The 23602-nt window shown below is 43.6% G+C and overlaps 2 pseudogenes; one reads left to right on the top strand and one right to left on the bottom strand.

The window, feature by feature from the left end:
- Positions 1–18497: 18497 nt before the first annotated feature.
- Positions 18498–20671, bottom strand: LOC100613764 (elongation factor 1-alpha 2-like; annotated as a pseudogene).
- LOC466746 (elongation factor 1-alpha, oocyte form-like) lies at positions 19472–22999 on the top strand (annotated as a pseudogene).
- The last annotated feature ends 603 nt before the right edge of the window (positions 23000–23602 follow it).

Genomic DNA, 23602 nt, shown 5'->3' with positions numbered 1-23602 from the left:
GAGTCAGAAGTTTAAGCAGAAATGAGCAAATTTGACTTCTTAAGTTTGCTACTTTGTCTCACACAGACTTTTAAAATTTTTTTCATTCATTTTTTTCATCCAACAAATTTTTGTTGAAGACAGAGTATGTGTTAGTCACTTTTCTAGGTGCTAGAAAATAGCAATGAAGAAGGGAGAGAGAAAAACCCTTGTCCTCACGAAGCTCACTGTTTAGCAGGAACCTGAAAACGTCACATGGAGCTAAGGAAGTGAGCCATGTAACACGAGAGGGAAAAGCATTTCAGGCAGAGGGAACATCAGTGCAAATGCCCTGGTGCAGGGATGAGAGGGTGAGCACTTGACAATCATGTCAGAGAGTTAACGGGGGAAGTAGTGTATGTGCTGAATTCTGCAAGGCCTTATGCTCCTCTGTGAGGTTTCTGGCTTTTCTCCTGAGTGACTGGGGGCTGCTGGAGGGTTTTAGGCTGAGGAGAAGGTTTTAAGCTCATCTGACATGTTTTCTATAAGGATCAGTCTGACTGCCACGTGGGAACAGGGAGGACTGCAACTTGGACCAGGATGATGGAAGTCATTGAGTCCAACAGGAAATTGTGGAACTCCTGAGGGCTCAGCCGCCCCTGGTCTCTTCTCCCTGAGGTGAGAGTCCTGCAGTGAGACGTTGCTTATGTGACCCCATCTCCTCCCGTGATGCCAGTCGCCTTCTACTCGTTGGCAAGTCCAACCCGGGCATCTTCTCCGAGCTCCCTGTCATTGTTTCCATTTGGCTTTCTCACCATCACCTCAAACACAGCCTATCTTGTCCCCACCAAACATGCCCCACAAGCCACCCAGTGCTAAGCCAGGCACTTGGAAGTTTATCTGCGATACTTCCCCACACTTCATCTCCACATTCATTTAGCTCTGCACTAAACGAATGGATTTATTCATCCATTTCTCTCCACATCCTTTCTAAGCCACCACTGTGTTTGTATTAGTCTCCCAACTGGACTCATGATGTCCACTCCTGTGCCCTTTCTCCCCAGTCCCTTCTCTAAGCTGCAGGCAAAGAGAACCTTTAAAAATTCAGATCTCATCAGATTACACCCCTGATTAAAATCTTTAAATGCCTTCCCATTGCTCCTAGATAAATACCAAAGTCCTTACAAAACAAAATCCCCATCCCACCCTGAAGTATCTTACCCTTTCCTTCATCCCTAGTCATATTCTATACCCTGTCAGTCTTTCTTTCTTTTTTTTGAGACGAGTCTCTCTCCGTCGCCCAGGCTGGGGTGCAGTAGCGTGATCTCGGCTCACTGCAAGCTACGCCTCCCAGGTTCACGCCGTTCTCCTGCCTCAGCCTCCCCAGTAGCTGGGACTACAGGTGCCTGCCACCACGCCTGGCTATTTTTTTTGTATTTTTTAGTGGAGACGGGATTTCACCGTGTTAGCCAGGATGGTCTCAATCTCCTGACCTTGTGATCCGCCCGCCTTGGCCTCCCAAAGTGCTGGGATTACAGGCGTGAGCCACCGCGCCCAGCCCAGTCTTTCTATTCACTCCAGAAGTATTAACTTTCTTTGGGTCCTTTCCACTGCAGTACCTTTGCACGTGATGCTCCCTGTGCTTAGAAGTCTCTCTCACACCCTCTTTACCTTCTGTCTCCTCCAGGTCTCAGCTTATGTAGCTTTCCCAGGAAAGCATGTGCAACCCCAGATGAGATTAGAGCTGTCTCTCTCCACAAGCTCACACCACCTTGGATTTCTCTTTCATGGTGTCATCACAATTAGAATGTATTGTTTATATCAAGGGTTGGTGAATGTTTTTCCATCTTATAAGCTCTATACCACATCTATCTTCTCACCATGGTATCTCCAGTTTTGAGGACAGTGCGTGCACACAGAGGGGCTTACTAAATGATGATGCCCTTAGATCCAAACAAGGAGGCCTTTGCCTGAATCCTGCTCCTGCCCTCCTCCAGCTGTGTGAGGTAAAAAGTCTATAGGTCCAAGGGGAATTGTCCACCCAAGGCTACATCCTCCTTCTAAGTGCCCAGGACTCTAAAATTTCTACCCCAAAGGCCCAGGACCCACATCCATGGTCTCTATGTGCCTCTTACCTGGGCCTATTCTCAGGAAGGTGGATGATGCCATTAGAATGAGTGCCTTTAGGCCTGAGGCATGTCCATGGAGTGGTGGGTGAAGCTGTGTGTGCAGCTTGGACATGCAAGGTAGAGCATCCACACACCTGTGTGCAAGGATACATGGTACAGAACTCAGCTTGGGTGGGAAAAAAGTTGTCAGGCCATGGTTGGAGGGCTAGGGCCAGCAATCCTCGCACTGTCACATTTGAGCACAGAACTGTGAGCGTTCCAAGAATTCTATATTCAAACCTAGTTTTTCAGGTCATCTTGAAAGTGAATGGGTCAAAGTAGTATAAAACATTTTATATAATGATTTGTTACCTAGATTTGTAATTGTGAAATATCTATACACTTGCTATGTGGACATCAAAACCTGATAATGAGTATTTATTGAATGAATAAATAAATGAATAGGTTTATTCCTGGATCTCACCATTTGCCATTTGTAGTGACTGGATGAAAAAAATGAATGAATGCTTCATGCAAATAAATCCCCACAAAGGCAAATGCATTTTATTTAAAGTGAAGATCCAGCTGCCAAGGGAATTAATCTGTCTACCTAGGTTGAAATATTTTTTCTCAGGGCAGCTCTGACTTGGATGCTTCCATTTTATAAGCCAGTGACAAGTATAAGTAATAATAGTGAACATTTAGTGGGCTCTATGTTCAGGACTGTTTTAAGCCCACCGTATAGATTAACTAAATACTCACAATTCTATGAGGTAGGTGCTATTATCATTCCCATTTGACAGATGAGGAAACTGAGGCTCATAAAGCCAGATGAGGACCAGAGATGGAGGGAACAAGGATGAGGGAGAAAGAAGGGAGGAAGGACTGAGCATAGATTCAAGGTTATGGAGACCCGAGAGTAACTTACTCTAGGTCACACACCTAGTAAATTACAAAGCTAGAGCTAAGTTCCCAGGCAGCCTGTGCTGCATACATTATGCTACGGTATTTGCAGAAGTTAAAGTCCTCCTGTGTCTCCCCCTTGTTATCAATACCCAGGGCCTCTTGGAGTCTGAGCCAGGATCTATGGGTGTCAGGGCCATACTCTCTAATGGCTGAGTTGCCTTTGTAATGGGTGAGAAATTATAAGGGATTAAATTTGGAGTTCAGTCAGCAGGATGACTAATACCCCCACAGGGAAGCAGTTCATCCAATTTTTACATTCAATTTCCTCCTACAGCTTTAGAAGAAAACAAAGAAAAGACAAACAGCATCTCATGATGAAGAAAGTTATTAGATTTTCATTTACTGGTCATGATACCAAGGGTCGTGAATGGGAAAATAAATTGTAACTCCTTAAAGGTGAATTTCCCACATGCTGTAAACTTTAATTAGTAAGAACATTAACAGCCTGCAAATGCTCTCGTTCCACCTGAGTGGATTACTGTTGTTAAAATAGGAAAGCTAAGTATCCCCTTCCTGCTCTCCAGCTGTAGGATCACCAGCAGCAGCTCTAAGAAGGACCCTCAGAGATAGTCTAAGCCAGATGAGGACCAGAGATGGAGAGAACAAGGATGAGGGAGAAAGAAGGGAGGAAGGACTGAGCATAGATTCAAGATTATGGAGCCCCGAGAATCCTTACATCCCCAACTGCGCATTTTCAGCAGATACTCAGGGTCTCCTCTGTGTGAGGGGAAAGTTCAATATCACATTAACAAATGTCCATCTCCAGGGGTAATCAGTAGCCACTGGAGTATCAGGCAGCATCAATGTTAATTAAAAATTTGGATATAATTTTTTGCATAATAAAAAGTTTTTTCTTTATTTCAGTGTTATTCTCTGCTGCCTTATTTATAATAGCAAAAAAAAATGACATGCCTTTTGAATTTTGTCACTGGCACTGAAATAACGTCAGTTCGTTTTTCCTTTTTCACTCATTCTGATCTTCCACTTCCAAATTTACAAACCTGTATTTCATAGGGCTGTTTTGATAATACAATACAATAAAATAAAACATTTATATGTTCAGCACAATTGCCATTTACTAGTAACCATAATTTATTGAAATGACATAATGTAAAAATTCCTAACACATGGTAGGCATTTAACACATTTGCTGAAAGAAAACAAAACAAAGCAAATTAAAAAAAAAGGTTGGAAAATGGCTAAATTTAAAAGGATAATCCTCTCCTCTTCTAGGCTTCCATGGATGTGTCCCAAACCAGAGCAATAGAAACAAATCAGACTTCAAACTTGGGATATTCCCAATGATTCCAAAGAAGGTAACAAAATGCAGGCTTTGGCATCAGTTCTCCTAAAACACAGACAGCATAAAGTACTCAGAATAGTAACTTACAGTCCATAAAGCAATTGCTCATGTTCTCAGGTGGTCATTTGGAAGGTCCATTTGTCCTGCACCAGCATGCACTTTGAGCTTCCACTGCCAGTGGTTGTATCTGTTATAGTACGTAGCTAGTTAGGGATGAGTAGGGGAGAAGAGGAATACCTTCAACACCCCCCAACACAAACCAGGAATGTCAGCTGACCATCAGGTGATGGTCAGGTGGTTGTTAACTGTCTCTTTCAAATAATAATTGGTTACAGTTGGGGCTAGGGAAAGGCAGTTTCCCAATAAATAGAAAAACCTGAAACTGGTGATCAACAGCTTCCTGATAAGATCTCAGGAGTTGAGCAAGTGGGCTTAAGCGCATGCATCAGGAGGCAAAATGGCAGAGTTTAACTGGTATATGACCTTCCTCTAGGAAAACTAGACTGGTGGGGGAAGAAGCCTCAGGTGAGCATGCATACAACTCCAATATACACCCTGCATGTGCTCCCCTCCCAAGTGCTAGCAGGCCACTGCACATGTGGAGAGCCCACCCCAAGGGAAGAATCAGGGGAGAGGTAACAGGAGACCCCAGAACTATGCCAACATATAAAACCCCAAGTAAAATGGCCAGAATGCACACTTGATCTTTCAAGTTGCCTGCTTGGCCTTCTTCCAAGTGTACTTTACTTCTTTTCATTTCTGCTCTAAAGATTTTTAATAAACTTTCTAAAACTTGCCTTGGTTTCTCCTTCTGCCTTACGACCTTCCAGTTGAATTCTTTTTTCTAAGGGGGCAAGAATTGAGGTGTCTGCAGACTCATATCCATATGAATTTGCTGCTGGTAACAGTCTCCGTGACCAAATCTGATCTATGCCTTGAAATAGTCATCTTGTCTTTCCCCTCTGCTGGCTTCCCACCCTTGCATAGAGGGTTCTTCCCTGGTTGTCACACAGCCTGCTTCTGGAGTGCACAAGGGCCTGGAGTGGGAAGCCTGGAGGTTCTGACCTTGCCCTGATCCTGCTTTACCAGTTAACCTTAAGGATGCCATTGGCCTTTCCGCGCTCCTGTATTCTCATCTGCAAAACTGGGACAGCAGACTGTCTGGCTACTGCCCATTGTGTGTTGTATGTTTGAGAACCTGGTGAACTGTTATTTCATTTCTGAAACCTTGACTAAACCCTTGCAACCCTCCCCATCAGCTAGCCACTCCTTCATGGCACTGCTGTCTTTGGCATGTATTTATCTCTGTTGAAGCACTATGGATGCTATAACTCAGTTTCATTTCTCTTCCCTGCCTCTTTGGATCTCAATCTCCTTGGTGCCTGGACAAAATATTTGTTAAATGAGTGAATGAATGAGAAGACACTGAATTGCACAATGCCCTAGATCAGGGTAAACTTCTTCTGTAAAGGTACAGATGATTAATAGAGTTAGTGTTTCAGGATTTGCGGGGCTGTTGTAACTACTCAACTCTGCTGGTGTAGCCTCAAATCAGCCATCCACATACATAAATGAATGAGTGTGGCTGTATTCCAATGAAATTTTATTTATGGACACTTAAATTTGAATATCATTTGATTTTCACACATCATAAAATATCATTCCTCCTTTGATTTTTTTCAACCACATCAAAGTGTAAAAACCATTCTTTGCACATGGGCTGCACAAAAGCTAGAGGGAGCCAGATTTTGGCCTTCAGGCCATAGTTTGCCAATTCCTGCACCAAAGTAATAGTAAATATTGATTTTTTTAAAAACAAATATATATATATATATATATATATATATATATATATATATATATATGGTAGACATTACACATTATTTACTTATTTATTTTGTAGAGACAGGGTCTCACTATGTTGCCCAGGCTGGCCTCAAATTCCTAGCCTCAAGCGATCCTCCTGCCTCAGCCTCCCAAAGTGCTAGGATTATAGGCATGAGCCACCACGCCCAGCCTAGATATTGGTTTTATTACAGATATTATTGAGATTGCCCATGATCTCTTTACTTTCACATTTTAGATAATGATATGTGTCAAGTGTGTGACCTCATGCCTATGTCTCTCACAGTCACAGAGAATCTCCACTTTTCACCTGCCGCTCTGTCCTTCTGAGAATGTGATCCACTGCCTTCCCCTCACTCTGTCCCAACAAAGGCTCTGTGGCCTTCCTACCCCTGGGGTGCCTGGGCTGGCCCTCACCACACTGGTCATCTTCCCAACAGGGGGTCACATGTGAGCTGTCCATGCTTTCACAGAATAAGGGTTACAAAGGTTCTGACATTCTTTGGACATGCAATTTGGTTTAGAATTGGGGTAAGAGCTGGTGTAGCCCCAAATCAGCCATCCACATACATAAATATCCATTGTTCAATCATAAATAATAATTCATATTATAATATCTGCCATTTATGGAGCATTTACTATGTGTTCAACATTATTCTAAGAAATTTTTCATATCTTATCTCATTTATGAAATGATTTTGAAGTAGAATTGAGGTATCCATCACTAAGATTGGCTTCTTCCTTTTTCAAGACCTATTTAACATAGGAAGGTTTGTAAAGACCATTTTTCATCCAAATCTGTATGAATAGATTTTTTTTGAGATGGAGACTATAATAAACTATCATTTATTGAGAGTTTAACATATATAAGGCACCATTTTATGAATTCTTCCATTGGAGTAGATAATATTATTACTTCATTTTTTGGTGCAAACCAAGGCTTATGAAAGCCAACTAACTTGGCTGGGCATGGTGGCTCACACCTATAATCAAAGCGCTATAATCCCAGCACTTTGGGAGGCAGGCATATCATTTGAGGTCAGGAGTTCAAGACCAGCCTGGTCAACATGGTGAAACCTCGTCTCTACTAAAAATACAAAAATTAGCTGGGTGTGGTGGTATGTGACTATAATGCTAGCTATGCTGGAAGCTGAGGCAGGAGAATGCTTGAACCCAGGAAGCGGAGGTTGCAGTGAGCAGAGATAGTGCCTCTGCACTCCAGCTCCAGCCTTAGTGACAGAGTGAGACTCCGTCTCAAAAAATATAAATAAATAAATAAAAGAAGAAAGAAAGAAAGAAAGCTAACTAACTGTTTCAGTAATTTAGCTAGAAAATAGTAGAGTGGAGTTTTGACCTAGGCAGTCTGATTCTGAGCCTCCTCCTAACTTCTAATAATTCTGCCCCAAAATTTTAAAGCCATGAGTGCATTTTGACATTTTACTATCACCATTCTGAAGTACTTGCTGGGTCTTCTCACCACCTTCCTTTATGTTATTTATTTTTAGAGACGGGGCCTTGCTCTGTCACCCAGGCTGGAGTGTAGTGTCATGATCATAGCTCATTGCAGCCTCAAACTCCTGGGCTCAGACAATCATCTCACTGCATCCTCCTGAGTAGCCAGTACTACAGGCACGTGCCATCATGCCCAGCTAATTGTTTAATTTTTTTGGTAGAGGTGGAGTCTCACTGTGTTTCTCAGGCTGCTCTCAAACTCTTGGCTTCAAACAATGCTCCCACGTCAGGCTCAGCCTCCCAAAGTGCTGGGATTCCAGGCATCCAGCCCTTTATGTTTTTTTCTATTTCTGTAGTCTTCCCTATTCATTGAAAAGTCTGTATTTCTCCCACCATCACCATGGCATCTTCCCCATCTCCTTTATTACCTTGAACTTGAAAGCTGCAGTAATTTTATCTATCCTGTGGCACCAGTTGATAAAATTATTGGAGGGGAAAGGACTATTAAGGTTTCAACAGTTGACCTGGTGACCTTCATTTCAAGTTCAGAGGATCTTTTAAAGCTCTTTGCTTAGGATCTCAGCCTATTTCTTACATTTAAAAATATCCAATGTTCTCTCCTGAGGCTAGGTTAAATGCCACTTATGCCATGAAGACCTGGGGATAATGAAATGCATTTGCATTGTATCAGGAAAGCAATATTCAAATGAGGTTTCTGTATCTCAGCAGCCACAGTTGTGAAAGAGGGATTGCAACAGTGCCCAGCTCATAGGGCTATAGTGAGGGCGAAATAAAGCAGTACATGAAAAGTGCCCCCAAATGTGTCAGGCATGGGGAAAGTCAACATGCTCTTAATAATTGTTGCTGTTTTACAAGTAACCAAATCTTAGAAGTGGCAACTGCAGTAATGATCTTTGCAATTTTACAAAGTCCATCATCAAAATTGGTGTATTAGTCCATTTTTGCACTGCTATAAAGAACTACCTGAGACTGGGTAATTTATAAAGAAAAGAGGTTTAATTGACTCACAGCTCTGCAGGCTGCACAGGAAGCATGGCTGGGGAGGCCTCAGGAAACTTTCAATCATGGCAGAGGGCTAAGGGGAAGTAGGCAACCCTTACATGGTAAGAGCAGAAGAAAAGAGAGAGAGAGGAGGGATGTGCCACACACTTTTAAACAACCAAGTCTCATGAAAACTCACTCACTATCATGAGAACAGTAAGGGGGAAGTCCATCCCCATGATCCAGTCACCTGCCATCAGGACCCTCCTCCAACAATGGGTATACAATCCAACATGAGATTTGGGCAAGCGCACAAATGCAAACCATATCATTCTGCCCCTGGCACCTCCAAAATTTTATGTCCTTCTCTCATTGCAAAATACAATCATCACTTTTCCACAGTTCCCCAAGTCTTAACTCATTTCAGCATTAACTCAAAAGTCCACAGTCCAAAGTCTCATCTGAGACAAGTCAAGTCCCTGCTGCCTATGAGCCTGTGAAATAAAAAATAATTTAGTTACTTGCAAGATATAATGGGGGTACAGGCATTGGGTAAATGCCCAATTCCCAAAAGGAGAAATCAGCCAAAACAAAGGGGCTACAGGCCCCATGCAAGTTCAAAACCCAGTAGGGCAGCCATTAAATCTTAAAGCCCCAAAATAATCTCCTTTGACTCCATGTCTCACATCCAGGCCACACTGATGCAAAAGGTGGGCTCCCAAGGCCCTAGGCATCTCCGCCCTTGTGGCTATGCAGGGTACAATGCCCCCTCAGCTGCTTTCATGGGCAAATGTTGAGTGCCGTGGCTTTTCCAGGTACATGGTGCAAGCTGTTGGTGGATCTACCATTCTGGGGTCTGGAGGATGGTGGCAATCTTCTCACAGCTCCACTAGGCAGTGCCCCAGTGGGGACTCTGTGTTTCCCCTCTGCATTGCCCTGGTAGAGGTTCTTCATGAGGGCTCCATCCTTGCAGCAGACTTCTTCCTGGACATCCAGGCATTTCTGTACTGCCTCTGAAATCTATGCAGAGGCTCCCAAACCTCAACTCTTGCCTTCTGTGCACATGCATGCTTAGTGCCATGTGGAAGCTGCCAAGGCTTAAGGCTTGTACCCTCTGGAGCAGCAGCCTGTGACATATCTGGGGCCCTTTTAGCCATAACTGGAGCTAGGGTGGCTGGGATGCAGGGATCAGTGTCCCAAGGTTGCAAAGGGCAGCAGGACCCTGGGCCTGACATATGAAAGCATTTTTCCCTCCTAGGCCTCTGGGCCTGTATGGGAGGGGATGCCGTGAAGGTCTCTGAAATGCCTTTGAGGCATTTTCCCCATTGTCTTGGCTATTAACATTTGGCTCCTCTTTACTTATGCAGTAAATTTCTGCAGCTGACTTTAATTCTTTCCAAGAAAATGGGTTTTACTTTTTTACCGCATTATCAGGCTGCAAATTTTCCAAACTTTTTTGCTCTGTTTCCCTTTTAAATGTAAGTTCCAGTTGTAGATAATATCTTTGCTCATCCATATGAGCATATGCTGTTAGAAGCAGCCAAGCCATGTCTTCAATGCTTTGCTGCTTAGAAACCTTTTCTGCTAGATAGCCTAATCTCTGTCAAGTTTAGCATTCCACAGATCTCTAGGGCAGGGACATAATGCTGCCAGTCACTTTGCTAAAGCATAGTAAGAGTGACCTTTATTTCATTTCCCAATAAGTTCCTCATCTCCATCTGAGACCACCTCAGCCTGGACTTCATTGTCCATGTCACTATCAGCATTTTGGTCACAACAATTTAACAAGTCTCTAGAAAGTTCCAAACTTTCCCTCATCTTCCTGTCTTCTGAGCTTTCCAAACTGTTCCAACTTCTACCTGTTACTCAGTTCCAAAGTTGCTTCCACATTTTCAGGTATCTTTACAGCAGTGCCCCACTCCTAGGTACTAATTTTCTGTATTAGTCCATTCTCACATTGCTATAAAGAACTACCGGAGACTGGGTAATTTATAAAGAAAGCAGGTAATTGACTTACAGTTCCACAGGCTATACAGGAACCATGGCTGAGGAGGTCTCAGGAAACTTACAGTCATGGTGGAAAGCAAAGAGGAAGTAGACACATCTTACGTGGCCAGAGCAGAAGGAAAGAGAGTTGGGGGTGTGTGTGTCATACACTTTTAAAGAACAAGATCTCATGAGAACTCATGCACTATCACGGGAACACACTCACTATCATGACTGCAGCAAAGGGGAAGTCTGCCCCCATGATCCAATCACCTCTCACCAGGCTCCTCCTCCAACATTGGGGATTACAATTAGACAAGAGATTTGGGCAGGAGCACAAGTTTAAACCATATCAATTAATCAGAAGCATGAGCCATTTATTTTCCCAGTCCAGGCCCAAGATGACTACATGGAGTGTGGGCCTCACAGATCTGCCCAGACATAGCCTACTTGTTTCCAGTGGTCGCAGGCAGAGGACAATTTTGTGTTTTAATGATATGAAAAAATGACATCAGTAAATTTAATGAAAAGATTATTCCCATGTTTATAGAATCAACAATGGCTAATGCAATCATTTAAACATCTCAGTTACATTCCCAGTACAGTTTACACAGAAGTTGATATGCTGTAGGTGGTATTCAGAAATCTGGGGATTTGAGAAGGTTTGGGGGCATCACTTGTGATTAGTGCCAAAGATAAACAGGATGTGATTTTTTTTTTTACAAGAAATATGACCATTATCTAATTCTTCTAAGGGTTGGTAGAAGGGCAAGAGGGCTGCTCTTCTGTCCTATTTTTCTTTCCTTCTTTTTTTTTTTTGACATGGAGTCTTGCTCTGTCGCCAGGCTGGAGTGTAGTGGTGCAATCTCGGCTCACTGCAACCTCCGCCTCCTGGGTTCAAGCAATTCTCCTGCCTCAGACTCCCGAGTAGCTGGGACTACAGGCACACACCACCATGCCCAGCTATCTTCTGTCCTATTTTTCTGTGCTATAAACCAGTATTTTCCAAACTATTCCTCAGTACATTATTTCCATGAGTGCTTAATAATGTGACTCTAAAAAAGCATTCCCCCGTCATATCCATGCGGTGAACTCTGACTTTTCTTTCTATGAACCAGGGTTCCTGTGAAATACAAAGTGTGGATTGCTCTGCTGATACCACTGATGAGGCTGCTGCTTTATCCATGCTAATGAAGACACAGCTCTCTTGAGATTACATTTTTATTGGCTTCTCAGGCACTTAAAATGTACAGATTATGGCTCCGTTGGGGTTATTTCTCCAGAACATTAACCTCACCAATTACAAGTAAATTTTCCCATCATTTCTTCTTTTTCACAGTTTTATTTTCTGAGAGGTAGAAAACTAGATGTCTTCCACATACTGATGATAGCCTCAGTTCACCTATCCAACCTTATCCCTTGTTGCTTCCATTCTTTTCCTTCTACTTTGATTGAGTCTTTTGAATTCCTCAGTACTTCCCTAAATGTTTCGACCTTTTCTATTGACCATACCCTGCTCCACCACACCCCTCATTCTCTGCACGAAGGCTACTGATGTGTATGTGCTGTGTTAAATGCCACCTCATTCATTCAGCTGTCAAACATTGAGTACCTATTTTAAGTTGTGCATTGTTGTAGTATCTTAGTGAAAGGATTAGTGAATGAATGGTTTTACTCATCCCTCAGAGTTGGAAATATCTGTTAAATAATACATGGCTAGGCATGTTTATCTTTTAGGAAGAAAAGTGCTCTATAAATCAGAGGACTATTATAATATTTACATGTTGGTCTCATGAAAAATGATACAAGCAGTTTTCACTATAATATGAATCCTGATAATTTGCATTTATATAGCACATTATTGGCACAACAACTTTGTCCCTTTGAGCAGCTTCATTTAAAGTGGTTTTGCTTTAATTATCTCTCACAGAGCAGCTATAAAAATGATTGTGAAATAATTTGCAAGTGTATATGTTATTCATAAATGGTAAATAACAGTTAAATTGCAAAGACAATGCAATAGAATCTGACATTTCTCAGGATAATATTTTAGTTGCTCACCTGATTGATGTAGTCAACTCTGAATCATTAACATCTGGATTAGGACAGATGTGTGTCTGGGGAGGGAAGAGGGAGTGTTCACTTACCTTAGAAGCATCTCCTGTTTTACCCTTTGATTTTTTTCTGTGTCTGACAAGATAGTCACAAAGCATGTATGTGTTCACAGGCTAACAATGTGAGTTCAAATTTACAAGGTGTTTTAAATATTAACTAATAAATGAACACTCCATAGATATCTGAGCATTTCATTCTATCTTTCACCAATAGAATTGGTCTACTCTTTGCAAAGCACTGTGAATGGCGCCTTGGAAACAGCAATCAATGAGTCAGTCATGATCTTTCAGCATCAATGCAACAAAGTTAGTCCCTGGTAATATTTACATAATCTCTTTTCTCCTCCAGTGCTCTGGAGGTAACATCTATATTCACCATCACTGCAGAGTGAAATTTAGGGCTCCCAACCTCTACTCACTTTGAGTGTAGTTGCTCTGTGGTTTCCTCATGGAGTCTGTGGTTTTGTTTCCAACCCATTATTGATTGTTCTAAAGACTGGTCCAGGAGCAAGGCAGGAGTGGTTATCAGTCCTACAGGTGAAGATCTTAAAAGTTACGGTATCAATGGCTTATTCAAAGTCACACAAAATAAACAGGAGATAGAACCTGAACTCAGATTTCTAGAAATGAGGGAGGAAAGGGTGCTTACAAATATGGGATATATCTATAATATGATTTCCTCTACATCACAGACTTTGCAACTAAAAAAATTAAAACTGGAAATACAGATGGTCCTCAACTTAAGATGACTCAACTTTATGATGTTTCAAAAGTCACATGCATTCAGTAGAAACCTAATTCAAGTACCCATACAACAATTCTGTTTTTCACTTCTAGTACAATATTCAATAAATCACATGAAATATTCAACACTTTATTATAAAATAGGCTTTGTGTTTGTATTAGTCCATTCTCATGCTGCTATAAGGACATACCCAAGACTGCATAATTTATAAAAGAAAGAGGTTTAATTGACTCACAGTTCCTCAGGGCTTTGGAGTCCTCAGAAAACTTACAATCATGGCAGAAGGGGAGCAAACATGTCTTTATTCACAAGGTGGCAGAAAAGAGAAGAATGAGTGCCCAGGAAAGGGGGAAGCCCCTATAAAACCATCAGATCTCATGAGAACTAACACACTATCATGAGAACAGGATGGGGAAACCACCCCCATGATTCAATTGTCTCCACCTGGTCCCTCCCATTACACATGGGGATTATGGGAACTACAATTCAAGATAAAACTTGAGTTGGGACACAGCCAAACCATATCAGTGTTACATGATTTTGCCCAATTATAGGCTAATGTAAGTGTCCTGGGCATGTTTGAGGCAGACTAGCTAAGCTATGAAGTTAGATAAGTTAATTATATTAAATGCACTTTCCACTTATGATATTTCAACTTACAATAGGTTTATTGGGATGTAACACCATGGTTAGTCAAGGAACGTCTGCGTATATTTTTCCCATTGCTCCATGAATGAGTTAATGAATAGAAAGTTCTTTGATGACATTCTCCACTGACTTATCAGACTCCTCCCTCACCCAAAAAAAGCCCTGGGACATTCAACTTTAACTGTGCCTTTATCATCCTCACCACCTCCTCATCCTGCTTCTTTATTCTCCTTCTTTTCAAACCACAGAGGAAAGGAGTCCTGGTTCTTCCTTCAGACACTTCCTTGAACAAACCCTGGCACTGAGAGAGGGGCAGCCTTTACACTCTTAGTCTCCATCTGCTGCCTTGTCCTGGCTCTGGGCTGAGGTTCAGAATCCAATTATTTTTAGATTTATATCCCTATCTGGCTCGTGATCCAAAGTGAGTGGAGATTAGGACCCTTAAAATTAACTCTGCAGTCCTGGCAGAAAAGATGTTGCCTCCAAAGCATTAGAGGAGAAAAATGATTATGTAAATATTACTGGGGGCTTCCTTCATTGGATGACTGCTTAGTAGAGGGCACTTGGTCAAATCAATCTTTAGGATCTGTTGTGGGCCTGTGCTCTCACCACGTGTGTGCAGACCTCTGGGTTATAATAGCCTACTGTATGTGGGTGTGAGTGTGCCACCCAGCTGGCTTGGCAGGGATTCTTTTGGCATTGTTCTTGGCATATAAATATTTTTGGACTCAAATCAGACATAATCTGACTTGCCTGGGTCTCAGTTTCCACATCTAAGATGAAGATGCTTTACTAGAATGATGCCTAGGGGACTTCTAAAGAGGCAGCATGTCTTGGCTGGAGTAAGAATGTTGTCTTTAGAAGGGGTTTAGAAAAAAACACATCTTGTTAAATTTCTTGCTTTAAAATTTAAAATTAAAATTCCACCTCCATTGCCTACATTTTACTTCTCCAACCCATCTGCAAAATGGAGTTCAGGGGAAAATGCCCGTCTATAGCATTGGGGTGGAGATTCAGTAACACAGAGAAAGTGCTCAGGAAATATTTGCTGATGAATGATCCTTGGATGTCTCAGAAGAAAAGCTTTCCATTCTAAAAGGGCTTTACCAGAACTCCCCACACTGCCATGGCTCCTGAAGGTTGTCAAGCTGTGGAACATAAACGAAAAGGCTCTCTCTGCCTCCATTCCCCAAGCAAGGGTTACTTGAGCAGAAAATCATTACTATAAAATCACCAAATTATTAAGTCCTTTGTCTCCTCCAATGCTATGACTAGCTTCTGAGGTGCGGTGCGGGTGAATCTGCCCTTATTTTCCCCCATAGGCTATTTAATCAGGGAGGGCAGATATTATGGTCTGTTTTTGTGCTCCAAGACTGCCACATGAAAGAGGCTTCATAAGTATTTGTTGCGAAGAAACATCTCCTTCCTACTTAGGACTTGATTTCTTATTTCTGCAGGTCTACAAACTGAGTATCTCCTTATTCAGGCAGCAGATTCTGGGAAAACTGCCTGTCCCTGCATGTTCCCACACTTGAAACTGGGGCAAACTAAGTCAAATAATTCTTTAACTGTAAACATTCTATTTTCCAAATTGGATAGGTGACACCTGGTTAGTAGAGGAATCAGAGAAAAGGCCCTCCACATATCCACCTCCATCACTTCCTTCCCAGGAGACAACCAGAATCCAAACTTTCCCCAAATGGAAAGGTTTTATCCCTACCAAGGACACAAAAGTCATGTGTACCATGCAGTAATTTCATCACTTTGTGTAAATTAGTTCTATTTGCGTAGCTTAACAAAAACAAATTTTTATGCTTGTCCTAACAAAGGGCTGTGGCTCTTCTTAATATTAAGTGTTAAAACTTCACCTTTAAAATTCCCCATCACCATCTTCACTTTGTTATGTTTTGCTATTTCTAAAATATACTGGTGCTATTGTGCAGACTCAATCTATGTCTGCAATGGGTTCTCTGTGTCTAGAAACTTGGATAATGCGAGGAATCCAGTAGCTACACTGCTGCTCACTAACTATAACTGACAAAGGGCTTTGGTTAGTAGTTCTCCAGATCAATAAATTAATAAATAGGTGTGTTTAGTTCCTATGCCAATAGTGGCTACATCATCTAGTCATTTAGGAATTAACCCTCCCTCCTTGGTTTTCACTGGAAAATGACCTTTTCTTGTATTTATGCAGTTTCCCAATGAGCACATCTTAATCATGTAACTTGTTTTATCTTGGTGACTCCTCAGTGCATTGTGCTTTTCATTCCAAATGATTTTATTTCATCGTAACCATCTGAAGCCTGCATTACAGTCACTATAGATTCATTTCTAACTCTTAACCATCCCATTCCAGAAACTCTGATGACTTTACATTTACGAATTGTGAATATTATTTCTAATAAAACGATAAAGAATTGACCCTTCAAATTTGCAAATAATGGGGATATTTCCCTAGCAACAGCCAATTGCACTAGACAGAGAATGTCATTCTATCGGGAACAGTTACCCTTTAGCTTATTTCAATGTCAGGAAACCTCTAATTCTGATTATTCCTTCAGTTCTGAGTCAGCCAACACCATAGAGATACTACATACTATAACTTAAATAGAAAAAGTATAATAATAATTCTTAATGAGGAGACAGCCTGGCTCAGAAGGCTGGAAACCTATGTACTGAGAGGTATCATATTATTTCTTCATTAACTTATTCTATAACCTTGAGCAAATCATTTTGTCTATGTGTGAGTACTTTACGTCCCAGTGAGTGCAATCCAGCAATACAAGACAGTAGAGAAAATAGTAGTATCTACAATAGTAGATACCAGTTATTGATCATTACCATGTGCTAAGCCCCGTGCCTGCATGACCTCATCTAATTCTTATGCTAAGCAGGAAGTCAGTTTCATTCCTAGTTTGCAGAGGAAGTTCAGAGATACTAAGTTCACACAGTTAGTAAGTAGAGAAAGCAAGATTTAGACCTAGGTCTATCTGACTTGAAAGTGAACTTGTCTTATATACTGTATTTAATTTGCCTTTGTGCTGTTTCAGGGGCTGAAACTCTGCATGGTATTCCAGTAGTTCCCCCTTATACGTGGGGGATATGTCCAAGACCTCCAGTGGATGTCTGAAACCTTGGATGGCACAGTTACCAACCCTATGCATTATATGTACCTTATTTTTCTCTACATATGTACCTATGATAGAGTTTAATTTATAAATTAGGTACAGTAATATTAATAACAACAATTAACAAAATAGAACAATTTAAACAATATGCTATAATAAAAGTTATATAAATATGTTCTCTCTGTCTCTTTCAAAATATCCTATTGTATTATGCTGCAGGTAACTGAAATCAGAGAAAACAAAATCTCAGATAAATGGGGATTACTGTATAATGTCATGGTAAAACTGGGGAATTTTAGTCCCAGAGAGGACAGTGACCAGCTAATTTCTACCATGCAGATAGGCTGCAGAATAAGGAAGGAACCTAGATTTGAACAACAAAGTCTTCTGGGAGCTGCAGGGAGGGGCTCAAGCCTGGCTTTGGGAGAAGGGAGAATATCTTGACAGAGGAGTGTTCCCCATCCTCATGGCTATGTGCTCTAGTTAGCACCGTGGCCTTGCCTCCCTCTCTTCCCATCGCCCTTTCTAAATATGTCCAATGCACTCAACTGTTCTGCCTGGCTCAGGCTCCATCACCTCCCTCCAGGACTCCTGCATGGGCCCCTAAAGGGATCCCTGCCTCCAGTCTCAGTTGCCACTGAGCTCCTTACCATACAGCCAAGAGATTACAATTTACCCCTGTGGGCAGTACTAGTAATCAAGAGGCCTGGAGAGGTGGCTCATGCCTATAATCCTAGTGATTTGGGAGGCCAAGGCTACAGTGAGCTATGATCATGCCACTGCATTTTGGCAACAAAGCGAGACCCTATCTCCAAATAAATGAATAAATAAATAAAAAGAGTAATCAGAAAATTTAAGCAAAGGGATTATATAATTAGATTTAGAGTGTAGGAAAATTAAACCTGAGGAGTTCATGCATTATGATCCTCCCTTTTCCCCTCACCTCTTTAGCCAATACTTTCTCCCACCATTTCCTGCCCTCCAGGCAAAAAGAGCGCAGGACTCCACCTCCGATTCTTCTGCCTGGCAAGCACCTCCTCCCATGTGGGCCCTGAGGTGCTGTCTCATCTTGAAGACCAGATACAGCTTCTCCTCTCTGAAGGTGTCCTCACCTCCCCATACACATGGGAATCTCCCCAGTGTGCCCCCTTTGCAGCCCTCGTTCATTGCACGGAAATAGCTCCTTTGTAGTCATCTGTTTCCCCTACCAGAGTGGGAGCCCCCTCAAAGACAGGCGCTGTGTCACTCATATTTGCATCCACAGTTCCCAGGGCAGAGCCAAGCAGTGGTTGCATTCTTCACATGGAATCCTACATTGTTAACCACAGGGCTTCCGCCAGGACCTCATGGTGCATCTCCACAGATTTAACCTTAGTGGTGACATTGCTGGGGGCAAATGTGACCACTATCCCAAATTTGAAAAAGCCACCCTCCACACGGCCCACTGGCACAGTGCCAATGCCTGTTCAACCCAGGAAGGGAAGTCAGTCCCAGACACACCCAGTGAGAACTGGCTTCCTGGGAGGCCCCTTGGCTTTTGAGTTCAAGGACAAAGGACCACCTGTGGAATTGGTAGAAAGCACTAGATGGATCTCTGACTGTTTAAAACTGTGTAGTGGATAGCTTGGAAATGCTAGGTGCTTTTCCACTTTATCCTTGCTCAGGGAAGAGGTGGAGTCAGGATTTGAACCCTAGCAATCATACGCCTGTGGACTCCCTCGGGGATTCAATTAAGGATCAACTCCAGAATCCCTAACAGAGTAGTCTACCCTCAGCTCCACTCAGGCCTGGGTCACCTCCCATCTTGTACACATCTTGCAGGGGCAGCCTCAGGGGATTGTCGACCCTGCGCGTTGTTGGGAGGATGGAGTTCAAAGCTTTCAGCAGAGTCACCCCCATGGCGTTCCCCTCCTTCCACTCTACCTTCCAGCACTTGAACCAGGGCATCTTCGGGATGTCGAGGGGAGGTGAGTCCGGGGTGTGGTCCGCTCGCCTCCACCCCGGCTGTCCCTGCCGACCCGCGCCACACTCGCGTCAGTGCTAGGCTCCAGCATGCTGTCGCCGTGCCAGCTCGAGATGGGCTGAAGGCCAGGCAGCCCGTTGTAGCCGATCTTCTTGATGCAGGCGCTTACTTCCTTGGTGATCACCTGGAGGCGCGAGCCGCTGTAGGCGGGCTCGGTGGAGTCAATTTCGTTGAAGATCACGATGAGCTGCGTGACGCCCCGCACGTTGGCCAGCAGCGCGAGCTCGTGGGTCTGCGGGTTCTTGAAGATGCCGGCCTCCGCCCAGCCGCCTGCCACGAAGAGCACCGCGCAGTCGGCCTGCACCGTGGGGATACACAAACACACGGGGTTGCGGGAGGGGGCATCGGACTGACTTTGGGAGGTTCCGAATCCCATTGTAAAGCTGGGGAACGCCCTCCAGAACTCAGATGGCCAAATGGGATTCATGGACCACCCTAGCTGCGGTGCGTGGGGGTCCTGCTTCCCAGTTCCTCTCATTTAATCTCATCTAAATCAGCTTTTAGTCCCTTCTTTCTGGACCAACTGATCTACTAGTCTGAGTGTAAGAAAACCTGGTCCCTGCAGGCCCCCCCAGGACAACAGGATCTGAGCTTCATGAGAGTGATGGGACTTTCAGTCCTGTCCTCCCTAATTCTTTCAGGATTGATGGATGATGGCCATGGGTGAGGAAAAGGCTTACAAGCCTTATGATACCTTCCTTCTCCAAGCTTCAGAAATAAATCTTGAGTTTCCCCCTCTATAGGAATGTTTCTGAAGGCATGGACTGCTTTACCTGGGAAGTGCCCCTGATCATGGTCATGATGAAGTCTCTGTGGCCTGGAGCATCGATGATAATGCTGTAGTATGTGCTAGTCTTGAACTTCCACAGGGAGATATCAATGGTGATCCTGCGTTCTCTCTCTGCCCTCAGCTTGTCCAACACCCAGGCATACTTGAAGGAGCCCTCACCCACCTGGGAAGGGGTGGGAGAATAAATGCACTGATGGACAGCAGATAGATCTACCTCAGACAGCAGCATTTTAGGCTTGCAGAGTGCATGGTTTTCTGTACTCTGCAGCTAGAACTACCCACAAGAAAGAGGCTTCCCCTCCACACACTTCCAGACACAGAGGGAGCCTTACCTCTGCCGGCTCCTTTTCAAACTTCTCAATGATTCTCTTGTCAATGCCCTCATATTTGTGAGAGGCCCAGTGGTGGTGGACTTGCCAGAGTCCACATGGCCAATGATGATGATATTGATAAAGGCCTTCTCTTTGCTCATGGCAGTAGGTTTACTAGAATAACTGCCGGTCAAGACAGCCAGGTGGTGAGACTAGATTATTCCAGGTCTGTCTTCTTCTATTCCCTCTTACTGAATAATTAATTTATGTTTTTTATCTTATTTTCAGATCCTTTTCCTTCCCGTCTCCACATGTCCAGAAGTTTGGTCCCCATAAAATTACAGTGGGCTGGGCACAGTTGCTCACGCCTGTAATCTCAGCACTTTGGGAGCCTGAAGCAGGAGGATCACTTGAACTTAGGAAAAGAAGGCCAGCCTGGGCAATATGATTTAACCCATCTCTACAAAAAATTAAAAATAGAGAAAAGAAAAATTAGCCAGGCACAGTAGTGTGCACCTGAGGGGGCTGAAGTGGGAGAATCACTTGAGCCTGGGAAGCAGAGGTTGCAGTGTGCCGAGATCACATGACTGCACTCCATTCTGGGTGACAGAGTGAAACACTGTATCAAAAAAGTAAAAAAAGTAAAAAAAAAAAAAAAAAAAAAAAAGGGTTTCTGCTTAATTCTGCAAGATTTGGGGGAAAAAAAGTATATTCAGCCTCACCCACCCTCCCTTTATCCAATCACCAAATCAGTCAAGGAAGAAGTCTCTGATATTGGGCCTAAGGGTAAGGAGTGGCATTTTTTAAGCTGAACAGGTTCTCATTTCAGATTTGGTGAGAACCAGAAGAAGGGGCAGTGCAGGTAGGGCTGGGCTCATAAAAGCAGGAAGCAAAGAGTTCACTCTGTTGACAGTTGCTGTTGATCTCTGGATCAGTTCTGCTGCTTCTTTTTTAGAAGTGAGGACTTAAAGGGGCAAGCTGCAGACTACAGAGGGTCAGGATCTCTTGTACTAGAAATGGGTCAGAGGTGGGGGGATAGAAGTTGATTGGATGAACAGGGGCTGTCTAAGCTCCCAGTGGTCAGGGGATGGCCAATGCAGGAGAAAGGTCAGGGTCAGGACTACTTGGAAGTACCCGATATAGCCAAGGAATTAGTCCAGGAGATGTGAGCCTGGGCAAATCAGTTTTACTTTTCAGTTTAACCTTTCATGTCCCTGGCTCTGAGCTAGGCACCAAAGTGGGAAGAGGCAATGCAGGAGCGGTGGTAGGAGGCTGCCCCTGCAAGATGTGTGCAAGATGGGAGGTGACCCAGGCCTGAGTGGGGCTGAGGGTAGACTACTCTGTTAGGGATTCTGGAATTGATCCTTAATTGAATCCCCTAGGGATTCCACAGGAGTATGATTGCCAGGATTCAAATCCTGACTCCACCTCTTCCCTGAGCAAGGATTAAGTGGAAAAGCACCTAGCATTTCCAAGCTATCCACTACACAGTTTTAAACAGTCAGAGATCCATCTAGTGCTTTCTACCAATTCCACAGGTGGTCCTTTGTCCTTGAACTCAAAAGCCAAGGGGCCTCCCAGGAAGCCAGTTCTCGCTGGGTGTGTCTGGGACTGACTTCCCTTCCGGGGTTGAACAGGCATTGGCAGTGTGCCAGTGGGCCGTGTGGAGAGTGGCTTTTTGAAATTTGGGATAGTGGTCACATTTGCCCCTAGCAATGTCACCACTGAGGTTAAATCTGTGGAGATGCACCATGAGGCCCTGGCGGAAGCCCTGTCAGGTAACAACGTAGGATTCCATGTGAAGAATGTGTCTGTGAAGGACATTTGGCAGGGGAATGTGGCTGGAGACAGAAGGAATGATCCCTCCCATAGAGGCTGACAGTTTTGTGGCACAGGTAAGCCCCAGGGAGCAAAGGGTCTTGGGCCTGGTGCAGGTGGGAGTGCTTCAGGATTAGTCCTGATTTACACTGAGGCCACAGGTTTTGCTGCCATCTGTCTAATTCCACCCTGCCGCCCCACCAGGTGATTGCCCTGAACCACTCTGGGCAGATCCATGCCGGCTACTCCCCCATGCTGGACTGTCATACAGCCCAAGTCTCCTGCAAAGTTTGCCCAACTGAGGGAAAAGATTGACTGGCACTCTGTCAAGAAACTGGAGGAGAACCCCAAGGCTCTGAAGGTGGGGGATGCAGCCATTGTGCAGATGGTCCCTGGCAAGGCCATGTGTGTGGAGACCTTCTCTGAATACCCACCTCTAGGTGAGCTAGGAATAGTGCTACTAAGTCATGACAGGAAAGCACAGTCTCCATTCTGTAACTGAGGTCAGGGCAGCAGCTAAGGAGCATTTCCTTCTGGGCCACTTTCCAGGCATGTCATTCTTCCATTTCTCTTCCAGGCTGTTTTGCAGTGTGGGACATGAGACAAGCAGAAGCTGTTAGGGTCATCAAGGCTGTGGACAAGAAGTCCTCCACTGCTGGCAAGGTCACCAAGTCTGCAGCAAAAGCCAGCAAGAAATGAAGCCCACCCTCCTCTCTGCAGTGTCCTCAGCTCCCCCTTCCCCCCCAATAACTAAACATTCAATGAATGTATGTATTTCCTAAATAAAGTGGATAAAACTTGACTAGCTGCCCTGGTTTCTTTCAAAGAAGAAAGCATGGGTAGATGGAGAACTTCTAGGCAGGATAATTATTATTTAAAGCCCATAGGCTTCCCAGGGTCATAAAACAATTCAGGGTTGTCTACCTCATTCTCATACCCAGGGTATCATTCCAACCTCTCTCCCATTTCCTTCCCTCTGTGGTGTCTCCTCCCTATAAAGTAGGTGGATGGTTTTGAGGTGTGAAAAGCATACTCATAACAGCACTGGGGTAGGATCTTAGTGCCAATAGATTGGTCCAACTCTATTGTATGATTTTTGGTATAACCATCATTCAGTGCTGAAGGTTATTCAGCTAATGCAGTGAGGTGGAGACTCTAACTAGCTCATTTAGAACTTGGGCTCAGAAGCTGGTGCCCAACATGTTAAATTTAAGTTAGGTTAATATGCCTAGAGGGTAAGGAATGAACGGTTGCAGTTCTTACAACCTTTGATCTTGTTGTTGTCAATTAATGCGTGCAACAGGATAACTTTTCATGGAGCTTACTAAGCTAAATTATGTGCTCATTCAGCATATCCTGGGAGACAGGACCCAGGGTCTGCCTGCGATGTGTTCTTAACCCATTC

The sequence above is a fragment of the Pan troglodytes genome, chromosome 9, assembly GCF_028858775.2.
Source record: "Pan troglodytes isolate AG18354 chromosome 9, NHGRI_mPanTro3-v2.0_pri, whole genome shotgun sequence".
Lineage (NCBI taxonomy): Eukaryota > Metazoa > Chordata > Mammalia > Primates > Hominidae > Pan > Pan troglodytes.
The sequence above is the reverse complement of the archived record's forward strand: the minus strand, read 5'-3'. Positions and strand labels throughout refer to the sequence as shown.